This window comes from Rhinoderma darwinii, chromosome 3, assembly GCF_050947455.1.
Source record: "Rhinoderma darwinii isolate aRhiDar2 chromosome 3, aRhiDar2.hap1, whole genome shotgun sequence".
In the NCBI taxonomy this organism is placed as follows: Eukaryota; Metazoa; Chordata; class Amphibia; order Anura; family Rhinodermatidae; genus Rhinoderma; species Rhinoderma darwinii.
Window position 1 is genome coordinate 368,677,577 of NC_134689.1, and position 18,992 is coordinate 368,696,568.

An 18,992-nucleotide genomic window follows, 5' to 3' on the forward strand; every position below is an offset into this window, starting at 1 on the left:
AAAATGATTTCATGACAACTACCACATTCCCAAACACAATGCCCATTTTAATACCACATCTCCAACTAAGTCACAATGCCCTCATTGTTCACTTTACCAGTCACAATCCCAACACAAATATCACAATGCCTCCAAAAAAGTCACAATGTCCTCATGACAGCCACACTATCCCTAATTCCCAGTCACGATGTTACCATAAAAGCCACAATGTCCTCTGACAACAACAATCACGGAATGCATCGTATTACAGCAACAATGTCTTCAATGCTAATTACAATTCCGCGAGGACAGACCCTATGCCCTCAATTCTCCCTATGCCAGCCACAATACCCTCCATACCAGCCAAAAATTTCCCATTGGGGAAGTGGAGATGGTGATGAATGTGTATGTTGGAATGTAAATGCAGTGCACCCATGTGTAGAACACAAAGGCATTTACAATGCCCTTAAATATCTATAGCCAATATATGTACTACTAGACATATATCCTTATATACCGGGAAGGTATTACCACACCTCTGAAAGTCCAGAGCTAGAAACTAGCCTGATAATTATCAGTAATTAATAATAATATTAATTACCAGTCATTTGATTCCCCTATTGCCGCTGTCTGGAGGATTCCATATCTTGCTTCTCTTCACTTTCAAATAGACACCTAGAAAAAAAAATCAAGAAAGAGGTGTGATAATACATTCCTGGTATATGCTATAGATGTATTGGAAACAGTAAAGAGATTTTAGTGTGCCTAGTTTCTAATGAAACCCCCAAATATTTTAAGGGCCAATTAAACCCTTTCTGTGATACATTCTGAGGAGCCAAATTAGAGATCCAACCTCAAGTCTTCCTATCCAAGAGTATGCACAAACCACCCCATCTTGACTAGAAGCTATAAGTAGGATATAATCAACTCTGATCACAATCCCAAAATTAGTCACCAATCACATCAAAGATCAGATGTCTAGAAGAAATAGCACTCTCCTCCACATCTGTATAAAACAGAAAACCATTCTACAATCTATTCAGTGGACCATTTACAACTCATATATGACATGGGCCTAAATGTGACCTAGAGAGGACACAATATAGCTATTATCAGTCATCATGAAGAATATCACACATTCAACAAAGACCTCACATGCGCCAGGTTAAGACACAAAGTGATATCACCAGTAGCGAAAATAGCTAGATGCTGACTTGCAACTTGTGGCCAAATCACTAGAGAGGCAAAGAAAATTAGACACATCAACTATACTGTGCCACTCATAGTAAAAAAAGAAACATCGTCCACGCAAACCCTAAATCAAAAAGCCACGACAGTCACAATTTTCCAATGACAGACAAAATGCACCTACGACAGCTACATTGTCCCACCACATCTAAATGGCTCCAATGACAGCCACAAATTCCTCAGTGCCAGCCACATTTCCCGCACATGACAACCACAAAGTCATCAATGCCCCCTATGCAAATCACCATGCCTTCAATACCTGCTAAGCCAACAAAAATTCCCACATGACAACCGTAGTGCCTGACGTGCCAGCTACAAGACCTTAAAAAAAGCCACAATGCTTTTCAGGTTAGCCACAATGCACTCACAACACCCACAATGTACCTTATTCCAGCTACAATGCGCCATGCCAGCCACAAGGTTCTTATAATAGCCACATTATGCCCCATGTCATTTACATGGTCTCCTAAGTCACTAAAACCCCATGACACCCCCATTGATCCCATGACACACGCAATCTACGTTATCTCCACAAAAATGCCTTAATGGCAGAAACCACGCTGGCAGTGGCCACTATGCCAGCCACAAAGTCCCCATGCCAGCTACAGTGTACTTTATCCCAGCAGCAATTCCGGTGATACCCCTTATCCAAGCTACAATGACCACCCAAATGTCCTTTATTCAACACACAATGGCCTCAGTATCTATATGCAAACTACAATTAACCACATGACAGCCACAAAGCTCCCATGTAAGGCACAATGCGCCAATGACAATGACATTGCGCTCAATGACACCAAGGTATTTACAATGCCCAATGCTGGCAATAATGCTCCTATAAGAGTGACTATGCCCTCATGAAACCCACAATGTCATTTATAAGGGACACAATGCCACTATGACAGTCAAATGCCCTCCATGACAGCCACAAAGCCACCAGAAAATCAACAATCATGCGACCACAATGTACTTTATCCATGCAACAATGCTGTCAATGCCCCTTATGCCAGCCTGAAGGCCAAAATGGAAAGCACTAAATATCAATGCTCCTTTGCAAGCCACTATGCCTTTATTAAAGCCACAATGAACTCACTTTCCCCTTTGCTAACCAAGACATCACAGACACAAGTCCCCGTGCCAGCCATAATGACACCTGCAAGCCACAATATCCTCATGACACTCGCTATGTCCCATATCCCAGTCATAATATCCTCAATGTTAGCCACAACTTCCTCCCTGCCAGCCAACCACAAAGCCCCCATTACATCCAATACGACGTGACAGCCATAATGCTTCTAACCAATATCCCATATGGCAGCTAAAATGTCCCCATGACAGATACAAAGTCCAGTGTCCCTTATTCCTTTCACAATGCCCCTTATCCAAACCACATTGCTCTCAATGCCGCCTAAGTTAACTGCAATACAACCATGACAGCCACAATGGCTTCAATAGCCCTATGACAACTACAATGCCCCATGACAGTCATTATGCCAGGAGCCACAATGCCACTATGCGAGCCACAATGTACTTTAGCGCAGACACAGTGCTGCCAATGCCTCTTATGCCAGCCCCAATGCCCCCATGATCGTAAATTGTCCTCCATGCCAGCCACTGTGCTCTAAATGCCAGCTAAATTGCCCCCATGAAATCAACAATGTCCCATTTCCCAGTCAAAATGCAGCCATGACATCTGCAAGGTCCACAATGTCTCTTATCCCAGCCACTATGCTCCATGATAATCTAATGCTCTCAATGCCAGCCATATTGTCCTCAATGCTCCCTAAGCCAACATCAATAGAACCAGGACAACTAAAATGCCCCATGACAACCACTATGTCCTCATTGTCCACTTTACAAGACACAATGCTTACCTAAAATCCACAATGCCCCCCCATGACAGCCACTATCCCCAAATTACTCATATGCGAGCCACAATGCCCTAAGTGCCAATTACAAATTTATCGAACAACCAGAAAGCCCTCAATTCTATCTATGCCAGCATCAATGCCACCACAAACGCCACATTGCACTCCATATCAGCCACAATGGCCTGCATGCCTTTTTTGCATACCTCAATGTTCCCATGACAACTACAAAGTCCCTATGTCAACCACAATTCCTCCTATGGCAGCAATGCCCAAGTGCCAGCCACAGTGTTCCTCTGGAGCCATTATGCCCACATGTCTGCCACACTGTCCCTGAGCCCAGCCACAATATCTCAATTACAGCTACAATGTTCTCAATTTCCCTTTTGCCAACGAAAATGAAGAAATGGCACAATGCCCTCCATGCCTTTCACAATGCCATTAATAGCCCTATTCCAACTAGATTGCCCCATTCTACGCACAATGCCCCTAATGCAAGAAGCAATGCCCACAGAACACCCACTATATATCTTATCCAAATAGCCAAATACCAGCCACAATGGCTCCCATTCAAGCAACAATGCACTCATAAGAGCCACTATGCCCCCATGACATCCACAATGTCCCTTATCCCAGCTACAATAGCTCTATTACAGCCACAAGTCCCACAATGCCAGCCACATTATCCTTAATGTCCCATTAGCCGTCCCACAATGCCAGCCACATTATCCTTAATGCCCCCTTAGCCATTCGGAATACAACCATGACAACCACAATTCACTTACTGCCTCTTAAGAGAACCATAATGCCCCAAGACAAACAAAATGATTTCATGACAACTACCACTTTCCCAAACATAATGCCCATTTTAATACCACATCTCCAACTAAGTCACAATGCCATCTAATGACAGCAACAATGCCTTCAATGCTAATTGCAATTCTGCGAGGACAGTTACAATGTCCACATGACACCGGCTATATGTCTTTTCCAAATAGCCAAATACCAGCCACAATGGCTCCCATTCATGCAACAATGCACTCATGAGAGCCACTATGCCACATGACATCCACAATGTCCCTTATCCCAGCCACAAGTCCCTCAATGACAGCCACATTACTCTCCATGCCCTCTTAGCCATTCGGAATACAACCATGGAAACCACAATTCATTTATTGCCTCTTAATAATGCCCCAAGACAAACAAAATGCTCTCATGACAACTACCACATTCCCAAACACAATGCCCATTTTAATACCACATCTCCAACTAAGTCACAATGCCCTCATTGTTCACTTTACCAGTCACAATCCCAACACAAATATCACAATGCCTCCAAAAAAGTCACAATGTCCTCATGACAGCCACACTATCCCTAATTCCCAGTCACGATGTTACCATAAAAGCCACAATGTCCTCTGACAACAACAATCACGGAATGCATCGTATTACAGCAACAATGTCTTCAATGCTAATTACAATTCCGCGAGGACAGACCCTATGCCCTCAATTCTCCCTATGCCAGCCACAATACCCTCCATACCAGCCAAAAATTTCCCATTGGGGAAGTGGAGATGGTGATGAATGTGTATGTTGGAATGTAAATGCAGTGCACCCATGTGTAGAACACAAAGGCATTTACAATGCCCTTAAATATCTATAGCCAATATATGTACTACTAGACATATATCCTTATATACCGGGAAGGTATTACCACACCTCTGAAAGTCCAGAGCTAGAAACTAGCCTGATAATTATCAGTAATTAATAATAATATTAATTACCAGTCATTTGATTCCCCTATTGCCGCTGTCTGGAGGATTCCATATCTTGCTTCTCTTCACTTTCAAATAGACACCTAGAAAAAAAAAATCAAGAAAGAGGTGTGATAATACATTCCTGGTATATGCTATAGATGTATTGGAAACAGTAAAGAGATTTTAGTGTGCCTAGTTTCTAATGAAACCCCCAAATATTTTAAGGGCCAATTAAACCCTTTCTGTGATACATTCTGAGGAGCCAAATTAGAGATCCAACCTCAAGTCTTCCTATCCAAGAGTATGCACAAACCACCCCATCTTGACTAGAAGCTATAAGTAGGATATAATCAACTCTGATCACAATCCCAAAATTAGTCACCAATCACATCAAAGATCAGATGTCTAGAAGAAATAGCACTCTCCTCCACATCTGTATAAAACAGAAAACCATTCTACAATCTATTCAGTGGACCATTTACAACTCATATATGACATGGGCCTAAATGTGACCTAGAGAGGACACAATATAGCTATTATCAGTCATCATGAAGAATATCACACATTCAACAAAGACCTCACATGCGCCAGGTTAAGACACAAAGTGATATAACTAGTAGCGAAAATAGCTAGATGCTGACTTGCAACTTGTGGCCAAATCACTAGAGAGGCAAAGAAAATTAGACACATCAACTATACTGTGCCACTCATAGTAAAAAAAGAAACATCGTCCACGCAAACCCTAAATCAAAAAGTCACGACAGTCACAATTTTCCAATGACAGCCAAAATGCACCTATGACAGCTACATTGTCCCACCACATCTAAATGGCACCAATGACAGCCACAAAGTCATCAATGCCCCCTATGCAAATCACCATGCCTTCAATACCTGCTAAGCCAACCAAAATTCCCACATGACAACCGTAGTGCCTGCCGTGCCAGCTACAAGACCTTAAAAAAAGCCACAATGCTTTTCAGGTTAGCCACAATGCACTCACAACACCCACAATGTACCTTATTCCAGCTACAATGCGCCATGCCAGCCACAAGGTTCTTATAATAGCCACATTATGCCCCATGTCATTTACATGGTCTCCTAAGTCACTAAAACCCCATGACACCCCCATTGATCCCATGACACACGCAATCTACGTTATCTCCACAAAAATGCCTTAATGGCAGCAACCACGCTGTCAGTGGCCACTATGCCAGCCACAAAGTCCCCATGCCAGCTACAGTGTACTTTATCCCAGCAGCAATGCCGGTGATACCCCTTATCCAAGCTACAATGACCACCCAAATGTCCTTTATTCAACACACAATGGCCTCAGTATCTATATGCAAACTACAATTAACCACATGACAGCTACAAAGCTCCCATGTAAGGCACAATGCGCCAATGACACCAAGGCATTTACAATGCCCAATGCTGGCAATAATGCTCCTATAAGACTGACTATGCCCTCATGAAACCCACAATGTCATTTATAAGGGACACAATGCCACTATGACAGTCAAATGCCCTCCATGACAGCCACAAGCCACCAGAAAATCAACAATCATGCGACCACAATGTACTTTATCCATGCAACAATGCAGTCAATGCCCCTTATGCCAGCCCGAAGGCCAAAATGGAAACCACCAAATGTCAATGCTCCTTTGCAAGCCACTATGCCTTTATTAAAGCCACAATGAACTCACTTTCCCCTTTGCTAACCAAGACATGACAGACACAAGTCCCCGTGCCAGCCATAATGACACCTGCAAGCCACAATATCCTCATGACACTCGCTATGTCCCATATCCCAGTCATAATATCCTCAATGTTAGCCACAACTTCCTCCCTGCCAGCCAACCACAAAGCCCCCATTACATCCAATACCACGTGACAGCCATAATGCTTCTAACCAATATCCCATATGGCAGCTAAAATGTCCCCATGACAGATACAAAGTCCAGTGTCCCTTATTCCTTTCACAATGCCCCTTATCCAAACCACATTGCTCTCAATGCCGCCTAAGTTAACTGCAATACAACCATGACAGCCACAATGGCTTCAATAGCCCTATGACAACTACAATGCCCCATGACAGTCATTATGCCAGGAGCCACAATGCCACTATGCGAGCCACAATGTACTTTAGCGCAGACACAGTGCTGCCAATGCCTCTTATGCCAGCCCCAATGCCCCCACGATCGTAAATTGTCCTCCATGCCAGCCACTGTGCTCTAAATGCCAGCTAAATTGCCCCCATGAAATCAACAATGTCCCATTTCCCAGTCAAAATGCAGCCATGACATCTGCAAGGTCCACAATATCCCTTATCCCAGCCACTATGCTCAATGATAATCTAATGCTCTCAATGTCAGCCATATTGTCCTCAATGCTCCCTAAGCCAACATCAATAGAACCAGGACAACTAAAATGCCCCATGACAACCACTATGTCCTCATTGTCTACTTTACCAGACACAATGCTTACCTAAAATCCACAATGCCCCCCCATGACAGCCACTATCCCCAAATTACTCATATGCGAGCCACAATGCCCTAAGTGCCAATTACAAATTTATCGAACAACCAGAAATCCCTCAATTCTATCTATGTCAGCATCAATGCCACCACAAACGCCACATTGCACTCCATATCAGCCACAATGGCCTGAATGCCTTTTTTGCATACCTCAATGCTCCCATGACAACTACAAAGTCCCTATGTCAACCACAATTCCTCCTATGGCAGCAATGCCCACGTGCCAGCCACAGTAGTCCTCTGGAGTCATTATGCCCACATGTCTGCCACACTGTCCCTGAGCCCAGGCACAATATCTCCATTACAGCCACAATGTTCTCAATTCCCCTTTTGCCAACGAAAATGAAGAAATGGCACAATGCCCTCCATGCCTTTCACAATGCCATTAATAGCCCTATTCCAACTAGATTGCCCCCATTCTACGCACAATGCCCCTAATGCAAGAAGCAATGCCCACAGAACACCCACTATATATCTTATCCAAATAGCCAAATACCAGCCACAATGGCTCCCATTCAAGCAACAATGCACTCATAAGAGCCACTATGCCCCCATGACATCCACAATGTCCCTTATCCCAGCTACAATAGCTCTATTACAGCCACAAGTCCCACAATGCCAGCCACATTATCCTTAATGCCCCCTTAGCCGTCCCACAATGCCAGCCACATTATCCTTAATGCCCCCTTAGCCATTCGGAATACAACCATGACAACCACAATTCACTTATTGCCTCTTAAGAGAACAATAATGCCCCAAGACAAACAAAATTATTTCATGACAACTACCACTTTCCCAAACAGAATGCCCATTTTAATACCACATCTCCAACTAAGTCACAATGCCATCTAATGACAGCAACAATGCCTTCAATGCTAATTACAATTCCGCGAGGACAGTTACAATGTCCACATAACAGCGGCTATATGTCTTATCCAAATAGCCATATACCAGCCAAAATGGCTCGCATTCATGTAACAATGCACTCATGAGAGCCACTATGCCACATGACATCCACAATGTCCCTTATCCCAGCCACAATATCTCTATTACAGCCACAAGTCCCTCAATGACAGCCACATTACTCTCCATGCCCTCTTAGCCATTCGGAATACAACCATGGCAACCACAATTCACTTATTGCCTCTTAATAATGCCCCAAGACAAACAAAATGCTCTCATGACAACTACCACATTCCCAAACACAATGCCCATTTTAATACCACATCTCCAACTAAGTCACAATGCCCTCATTGTTCACTTTACCAGTCACAATCCCAACACAAATATCACAATGCCTCCAAAAAAGTCACAATGTCCTCATGACAGCCACACTATCCCTAATTCCCAGTCACGATGTTACCATAAAAGCCACAATGTCCTCTGACAACAACAATCACGGAATGCATCGTATTACAGCAACAATGTCTTCAATGCTAATTACAATTCCGCGAGGACAGTCCCTATGCCCTCAATTCTCCCTATGCCAGCCACAATACCCTCCATACCAGCCAAAAATTTCCCATTGGGGAAGTGGAGATGGTGATGAATGTGTATGTTGTAATGTAAATGCAGTGCACCCATGTGTAGAACACAAAGGCATTTACAATGCCCTTAAATATCTATAGCCAATATATGTACTACTAGACATATATCCTTATATACCGGGAAGGTATTACCACACCTCTGAAAGTCCAGAGCTAGAAACTAGCCTGATAATTATCAGTAATTAATAATAATATTAATTACCAGTCATCTGATTCCTCTATTGCCACTATCTGGAGGATTCCATATCTTGCTTCTCTTCACTTTCAAATAGACACCTAGTAAAAAAAATCAAGAAAGAGGTGTGATAATACATTCCTGGTATATGCTATAGATGTATTGGAAACAGTAAAGAGATTTTAGTGTGCCTAGTTTCTAATGAAACCCCCAAATATTTTAAGGGCCAATTAAACCCTTTCTGTGATACATTCTGAGGAGCCAAATTAGAGATCCAACCTCAAGTCTTCCTATCCAAGAGTATGCACAAACCACCCCATCTTGACTAGAAGCTATAAGTAGGATATAATCAACTCTGATCACAACCCCAAAATTAGTCACCAATCACATCAAAGATCAGATGTCTAGAAGAAATAGCACTCTCCTCCACATCTGTATAAAACAGAAAACCATTCTACAATTTATTCAGTGGACCATTTACAACTCATATATGACATGGGCCTAAATGTGACCTAGAGAGGACACAATATAGCTATTATCAGTCATCATGAAGAATATCACACATTCAACAAAGACCTCACATGCGCCAGGTTAAGACACAAAGTGATATCACTAGTAGCGAAAATAGCTAGATGCTGACTTGCAACTTGTGGCCAAATCACTTGAGGAGGCAAAGAAAATTAGACACATAAACTATACTGTGCCACTCATAGTAAAAAAAGAAACATCGTCCACGCAAACCCTAAATCAAAAAGCCACGACAGTCACAATTTTCCAATGACAGCCAAAATGCACCTATGACAGCTACATTGTCCCACCACATCTAAATGGCACCAATGACAGCCACAAAGTCATCAATGCCCCCTATGCAAATCACCATGCCTTCAATACCTGCTAAGCCAACCAAAATTCCCACATGACAACCGTAGTGCCTGCCGTGCCAGCTACAAGACCTTAAAAAAAGCCACAATGCTTTTCAGGTTAGCCACAATGCACTCACAACACCCACAATGTACCTTATTCCAGCTACAATGCGCCATGCCAGCCACAAGGTTCTTATAATAGCCACATTATGCCCCATGTCATTTACATAGTCTCCTAAGTCACTAAAACCCCATGACACCCCCATTGATCCCATGACACACGCAATCTACGTTATCTCCACAAAAATGCCTTAATGGCAGAAACCACGCTGGCAGTGGCCACTATGCCAGCCACAAAGTCCCCATGCCAGCTACAGTGTACTTTATCCCAGCAGCAATGCCGGTGATACCCCTTATCCAAGCTACAATGACCACCCAAATGTCCTTTATTCAACACACAATGGCCTCAGTATCTATATGCAAACTACAATTAACCACATGACAGCCACAAAGCTCCCATGTAAGGCACAATGCCCCAATGACAATGACATTGCGCTCAATGACACCAAGGTATTTACAATGCCCAATGCTGGCAATAATGCTTCTATAAGAGTGACTATGCCCTCATGAAACCCACAATGTCATTTATAAGGGACACAATGCCACTATGACAGTCAAATGCCTTCCATGACAGCCACAAAGCCACCAGAAAATCAACAATCATGCGACCACAATGTACTTTATCCATGCAACAATGCTGTCAATGCCCCTTATGCCAGCCTGAAGGCCAAAATGGAAAGCACCAAATGTCAATGCTCCTTTGCAAGCCACTATGCCTTTATTAAAGCCACAATGAACTCACTTTCCCCTTTGCTAACCAAGACATGACAGACACAAGTCCCCGTGCCAGCCATAATTACACCTGCAAGCCACAATATCCTCATGACACTCGCTATGTCCCATATCCCAGTCATAATATCCTCAATGTTAGCCACAACTTCCTCCCTGCAAGCCAACCACAAAGCCCCCATTACATCCAATACCACGTGACAGCCATAATGCTTCTAACCAATATCCCATATGGCAGCTAAAATGTCCCCATGACAGATACAAAGTCCAGTGTCCCTTATTCCTTTCACAATGCCCCTTATCCAAACCACATTGCTCTCAATGCCGCCTAAGTTAACTGCAATACAACCATGACAGCCACAATGGCTTCAATAGCCCTATGACAACTACAATGCCCCATGACAGTCATTATGCCAGGAGCCACAATGCCACTATGCGAGCCACAATGTACTTTAGCGCAGACACAGTGCTGCCAATGCCTCTTATGCCAGCCCCAATGCCCCCATGATCGTAAATTGTCCTCCATGCCAGCCACTGTGCTCTAAATGCCAGCTAAATTGCCCCCATGAAATCAACAATGTCCCATTTCCCAGTCAAAATGCAGCCATGACATCTGCAAGGTCCACAATGTCCCTTATCCCAGCCACTATGCTCCATGATAATCTAATGCTCTCAATGCCAGCCATATTGTCCTCAATGCTCCCTAAGCCAACATCAATAGAACTAGGACAACTAAAATGCCCCATGACAACCACTATGTCCTCATTGTCCACTTTACCAGACATAATGCTTACCTAAAATCCACAATGCCCCCCATGACAGCCACTATCCCCAAATTACTCATATGCGAGCCACAATGCCCTAAGTGCCAATTACAAATTTATCGAACAACCAGAAAGCCCTCAATTCTATCTATGCCAGCATCAATGCCACCACAAACGCCACATTGCACTCCATATCAGCCACAATGGCATGCATGCCTTTTTTGCATACCTCAATGTTCCCATGACAACTACAAAGTCCCTATGTCAACCACAATTCCTCCTATGGCAGCAATGCCCAAGTGCCAGCCACAGTGTTCCTCTGGAGCCATTATGCCCACATGTCTGCCACACTGTCCCTGAGCCCAGCCACAATATCTCAATTACAGCTACAATGTTCTCAATTTCCCTTTTGCCAACGAAAATGAAGAAATGGCACAATGCCCTCCATGCCTTTCACAATGCCATTAATAGCCCTATTCCAACTAGATTGCCCCCATTCTACGCACAATGCCCCTAATGCAAGAAGCAATGCCCACAGAACACCCACTATATATCTTATCCAAATAGCCAAATACCAGCCACAATGGCTCCCATTCAAGCAACAATGCACTCATAAGAGCCACTATGCCCCCATGACATCCACAATGTCCCTTATCCCAGCTACAATAGCTCTATTACAGCCACAAGTCCCACAATGCCAGCCACATTATCCTTAATGTCCCCTTAGGTGTCCCACAATGCCAGCCACATTATCCTTAATGCCCCCTTAGCCATTCGGAATACAACCATGACAACCACAATTCACTTACTGCCTCTTAAGAGAACCATAATGCCCCAAGACAAACAAAATGATTTTATGACAACTACCACTTTCCCAAACATAATGCCCATTTTAATACCACATCTCCAACTAAGTCACAATGCCATCTAATGACAGCAACAATGCCTTCAATGCTAATTGCAATTCCGCGAGGACAGTTACAATGTCCACATGACACCGGCTATATGTCTTTTCCAAACAGCCAAATACCAGCCAAAATGGCTCCCATTCATGCAACAATGCACTCATGGAGCCACTATGCCACATGACATCCACAATGTCCCTTATGCCAGCCACAATATCTCTATTACAGCCACAAGTCCCTCAATGACAGCCACATTACTCTCCATGCCCTCTTAGCCATTCGGAATACAACCATGGCAACCACAATTCACTTATTGCCTCTTAATAATGCCCCAAGACAAACAAAATGCTCTCATGACAACTACCACATTCCCAAACACAATGCCCATTTTAATACCACATCTCCAACTAAGTCACAATGCCCTCATTGTTTACTTTACCAGTCACAATCCCAACACAAATATCACAATGCCTCCAAAAAAGTCACAATGTCCTCATGACAGCCACACTATCCCTAATTCCTAGTCACAATGTTACCATAAAAGCCACAATGTCCTCTGACAACAACAATCACGGAATGCATCGTATTACAGCAACAATGTCTTCAATGCTAATTACAATTCCGCGATGACAGACCCTATGCCCTCAATTCTCCCTATGCCAGCCACAATACCCTCCATACCAGCCAAAAATTTCCCATTGGGGAAGTGGAGATGGTGATGAATGTGTATGTTGGAATGTAAATGTAGTGCACCCATGTGTAGAACACAAAGGCATTTACAATGCCCTTAAATATCTATAGCCAATATATGTACTACTAGACATATATCCTTATATACCGGGAAGGTATTACCACACTTCTGAAAGTCCAGAGCTAGAAACTAGCCTGATAATTATCAGTAATTAATAATAATATTAATTACCAGTCATTTGATTCCTCTATTGCCGCTGCCTGGAGGATTCCATATCTTGCTTCTCTTCACTTTCAAATAGAAACCTAGAAAAAAAAATCAAGAAAGAGGTGTGATAATACATTCCTGGTATATGCTATAGATGTATTGGAAACAGTAAAGAGATTTTAGTGTGCCTAGTTTCTAATGAAACCCCCAAATATTTTAAGGGCCAATTAAACCCTTTCTGTGATACATTCTGAGGATCCAAATTAGAGATCCAACCTCAAGTCTTCCTATCCAAGAGTATGCACAAACCACCCCATCTTGACTAGAAGCTATAAGTAGGATATAATCAACTCTGATCACAACCCCAAAATTAGTCACCAATCACATCAAAGATCAGATGTCTAGAAGAAATAGCACTCTCCTCCACATCTGTATAAAACAGAAAACCATTCTACAATCTATTCAGTGGACCATTTACAACTCATATATGACATGGGCCTAAATGTGACCTAGAGAGGACACAATATAGCTATTATCAGTCATCATGAAGAATATCACACATTCAACAAAGACCTCACATGCGCCAGGTTAAGACACAAAGTGATATAACTAGTAGCGAAAATAGCTAGATGCTGACTTGCAACTTGTGGCCAAATCACTAGAGAGGCAAAGAAAATTAGACACATCAACTATACTGTGCCACTCATAGTAAAAAAAGAAACATCGTCCACGCAAACCCTAAATCAAAAAGCCACGACAGTCACAATTTTCCAATGACAGCCAAAATGCACCTATGACAGCTACATTGTCCCACCACATCTAAATGGCACCAATGACAGCCACAAAGTCATCAATGCCCCCTATGCAAATCACCATGCCTTCAATACCTGCTAAGCCAACCAAAATTCCCACATGACAACCGTAGTGCCTGCCGTGCCAGCTACAAGACCTTAAAAAAAGCCACAATGCTTTTCAGGTTAGCCACAATGCACTCACAACACCCACAATGTACCTTATTCCAGCTACAATGCGCCATGCCAGCCACAAGGTTCTTATAATAGCCACATTATGCCCCATGTCATTTACATGGTCTCCTAAGTCACTAAAACCCCATGACACCCCCATTGATCCCATGACACACGCAATCTACGTTATCTCCACAAAAATGCCTTAATGGCAGCAACCACGCTGTCAGTGGCCACTATGCCAGCCACAAAGTCCCCATGCCAGCTACAGTGTACTTTATCCCAGCAGCAATGCTGGTGATACCCCTTATCCAAGCTACAATGACCACCCAAATGTCCTTTATTCAACACACAATGGCCTCAGTATCTATATGCCAACTACAATTAACCACATGACAGCCACAAAGCTCCCATGTAAGGCACAATGCGCCAATGACACCAAGGCATTTACAATGCCCAATGCTGGCAATAATGCTCCTATAAGACTGACTATGCCCTCATGAAACCCACAATGTCATTTATAAGGGACACAATGCCACTATGACAGTCAAATGCCCTCCATGACAGCCACAAAGCCACCAGAAAATCAACAATCATGCGACCACAATGTACTTTATCCATGCAACAATGCTGTCAATGCCCCTTATGCCAGCCTGAAGGCCAAAATGGAAAGCACCAAATGTCAATGCTCCTTTGCAAGCCACTATGCCTTTATTAAAGCCACAATGAACTCACTTTCCCCTTTGCTAACCAAGACATGACAGACACAAGTCCCCGTGCCAGCCATAATGACACCTGAAAGCCACAATATCCTCATGACACTCGCTATGTCTCATATCCCAGTCATAATATCCTCAATATTAGCCACAACTTCCTCCCTGCCAGCCAACCACAAAGCCCCATTACATCCAATACCAGGTGACAGCCATAATGCTTCTAACCAATATCCCATATGGCAGCTAAAATGTCCCCATGACAGATACAAAGTCCAGTGTCCCTTATTCCTTTCACAATGCCCCTTATCCAAACCACATTGCTCTCAATGCCGCCTAAGTTAACTGCAATACAACCATGACAGCCACAATGGCTTCAATAGCAGCCCTATGACAACTACAATGCCCCATGACAGTCATTATGCCAGGAGCCACAATGCCACTATGCGAGCCACAATGTACTTTAGCGCAGATACAGTGCTGCCAATGCCTCTTATGCCAGCCCCAATGCCCCCATGATCGTAAATTGTCCTCCATGCCAGCCACTGTGCTCTAAATGCCAGCTAAATTGCCCCCATGAAATCAACAATGTCCCATTTCCCAGTCAAAATGCAGCCATGACATCTGCAAGGTCCACAATGTCCCTTATCCCAGCCACTATGCTCCATGATAATCTAATGCTCTCAATGCCAGCCATATTGTCCTCAATGCTCCCTAAGCCAACATCAATAGAACCAGGACAACTAAAATGCCCCATGACAACCACTATGTCCTCATTGTCCACTTTACCAGACACAATGCTTACCTAAAATCCACAATGCCCCCCCATGACAGCCACTATCCCCAAATTACTCATATGCGAGCCACAATGCCCTAAGTGCCAATTACAAATTTATCGAAGAACCAGAAAGTCCTCAATTCTATCTATGCCAGCATCAATGCCACCACAAACGCCACATTGCACTCCATATCAGCCACAATGGCCTGAATGCCTTTTTTGCATACCTCAATGTTCCCATGACAACTACAAAGTCCCTATGTCAACCACAATTCCTCCTATGGCAGGAATGCCCAAGTGCCAGCCACAGTGTTCCTCTGGAGCCATTATGCCCACATGTCTGCCACACTGTCCCTGAGCCCAGCCACAATATCTCCATTACAGCCACAATGTTCTCAATTCCCCTTTTGCCAACGAAAATGAAGAAATGGCACAATGCCCTCCATGCCTTTCACAATGAAATTAATAGCCCTATTCCAACTAGATTGCCCCCATTCTACGCACAATGCCCCTAATGCAAGAAGCAATGCCCACAGAACACCCACTATATATCTTATCCAAATAGCCAAATACCAGCCACAATGGCTCCCATTCAAGCAACAATGCACTCATAAGAGCCACTATGCCCCCATGACATCCACAATGTCCCTTATCCCAGCTACAATAGCTCTATTACAGCCACAAGCCCCACAATGCCAGCCACATTATCCTTAATGCCCCCTTAGCCGTCCCACAATGCCAGCCACATTATCCTTAATGCCCCCTTAGCCATTCGGAATACAACCATGACAACCACAATTCACTTATTGCCTCTTAAGAGAACCATAATGCCCCAAGACAAACAAAATGATTTCATGACAACTACCACATTCCCAAACACAATGCCCATTTTAATACCACATCTCCAACTAAGTCACAATGCCCTCATTGTTCACTTTACCAGTCACAATCCCAACACAAATATCACAATGCCTCCAAAAAAGTCACAATGTCCTCATGACAGCCACACTATCCCTAATTCCCAGTCACGATGTTACCATAAAAGCCACAATGTCCTCTGACAACAACAATCACGGAATGCATCGTATTACAGCAACAATGTCTTCAATGCTAATTACAATTCCGCGAGGACAGACCCTATGCCCTCAATTCTCCCTATGCCAGCCACAATACCCTCCATACCAGCCAAAAATTTCCCATTGGGGAAGTGGAGATGGTGATGAATGTGTATGTTGGAATGTAAATGCAGTGCACCCATGTGTAGAACACAAAGGCATTTACAATGCCCTTAAATATCTATAGCCAATATATGTACTACTAGACATATATCCTTATATACCGGGAAGGTATTACCACACCTCTGAAAGTCCAGAGCTAGAAACTAGCCTGATAATTATCAGTAATTAATAATAATATTAATTACCAGTCATTTGATTCCCCTATTGCCGCTGTCTGGAGGATTCCATATCTTGCTTCTCTTCACTTTCAAATAGACACCTAGAAAAAAAAATCAAGAAAGAGGTGTGATAATACATTCCTGGTATATGCTATAGATGTATTGGAAACAGTAAAGAGATTTTAGTGTGCCTAGTTTCTAATGAAACCCCCAAATATTTTAAGGGCCAATTAAACCCTTTCTGTGATACATTCTGAGGAGCCAAATTAGAGATCCAACCTCAAGTCTTCCTATCCAAGAGTATGCACAAACCACCCCATCTTGACTAGAAGCTATAAGTAGGATATAATCAACTCTGATCACAATCCCAAAATTAGTCACCAATCACATCAAAGATCAGATGTCTAGAAGAAATAGCACTCTCCTCCACATCTGTATAAAACAGAAAACCATTCTACAATCTATTCAGTGGACCATTTACAACTCATATATGACATGGGCCTAAATGTGACCTAGAGAGGACACAATATAGCTATTATCAGTCATCATGAAGAATATCACACATTCAACAAAGACCTCACATGCGCCAGGTTAAGACACAAAGTGATATCACCAGTAGCGAAAATAGCTAGATGCTGACTTGCAACTTGTGGCCAAATCACTAGAGAGGCAAAGAAAATTAGACACATCAACTATACTGTGCCACTCATAGTAAAAAAAGAAACATCGTCCACGCAAACCCTAAATCAAAAAGCCACGACAGTCACAATTTTCCAATGACAGACAAAATGCACCTACGACAGCTACATTGTCCCACCACATCTAAATGGCTCCAATGACAGCCACAAATTCCTCAGTGCCAGCCACATTTCCCGCACATGACAACCACAAAGTCATCAATGCCCCCTATGCAAATCACCATGCCTTCAATACCTGCTAAGCCAACAAAAATTCCCACATGACAACCGTAGTGCCTGACGTGCCAGCTACAAGACCTTAAAAAAAGCCACAATGCTTTTCAGGTTAGCCACAATGCACTCACAACACCCACAATGTACCTTATTCCAGCTACAATGCGCCATGCCAGCCACAAGGTTCTTATAATAGCCACATTATGCCCCATGTCATTTACATGGTCTCCTAAGTCACTAAAACCCCATGACACCCCCATTGATCCCATGACACACGCAATCTACGTTATCTCCACAAAAATGCCTTAATGGCAGAAACCACGCTGGCAGTGGCCACTATGCCAGCCACAAAGTCCCCATGCCAGCTACAGTGTACTTTATCCCAGCAGCAATTCCGGTGATACCCCTTATCCAAGCTACAATGACCACCCAAATGTCCTTTATTCAACACACAATGGCCTCAGTATCTATATGCAAACTACAATTAACCACATGACAGCCACAAAGCTCCCATGTAAGGCACAATGCGCCAATGACAATGACATTGCGCTCAATGACACCAAGGTATTTACAATGCCCAATGCTGGCAATAATGCTCCTATAAGAGTGACTATGCCCTCATGAAACCCACAATGTCATTTATAAGGGACACAATGCCACTATGACAGTCAAATGCCCTCCATGACAGCCACAAAGCCACCAGAAAATCAACAATCATGCGACCACAATGTACTTTATCCATGCAACAATGCTGTCAATGCCCCTTATGCCAGCCTGAAGGCCAAAATGGAAAGCACTAAATATCAATGCTCCTTTGCAAGCCACTATGCCTTTATTAAAGC

At 43.2% G+C, this 18,992-nt stretch overlaps 1 long non-coding RNA gene across 10 annotated transcripts in view; it reads right to left on the reverse strand.

Annotated features, from left to right (window-relative positions):
- The window catches only part of LOC142749986 (uncharacterized), a 239,287-nt gene that overhangs the window by 192,326 nt on the left and 27,969 nt on the right, over positions 1-18,992 (reverse strand). For all 10 annotated transcript variants that reach the window (XR_012882539.1, XR_012882543.1, XR_012882544.1 and 7 more), the window contains 2 exons: positions 13,412-13,485; positions 9,136-9,209 (listed from right to left, as the gene is read on the reverse strand). This is a non-coding gene — a long non-coding RNA (uncharacterized LOC142749986). The remainder of the gene's footprint in view (positions 1-9,135; positions 9,210-13,411; positions 13,486-18,992) is intronic.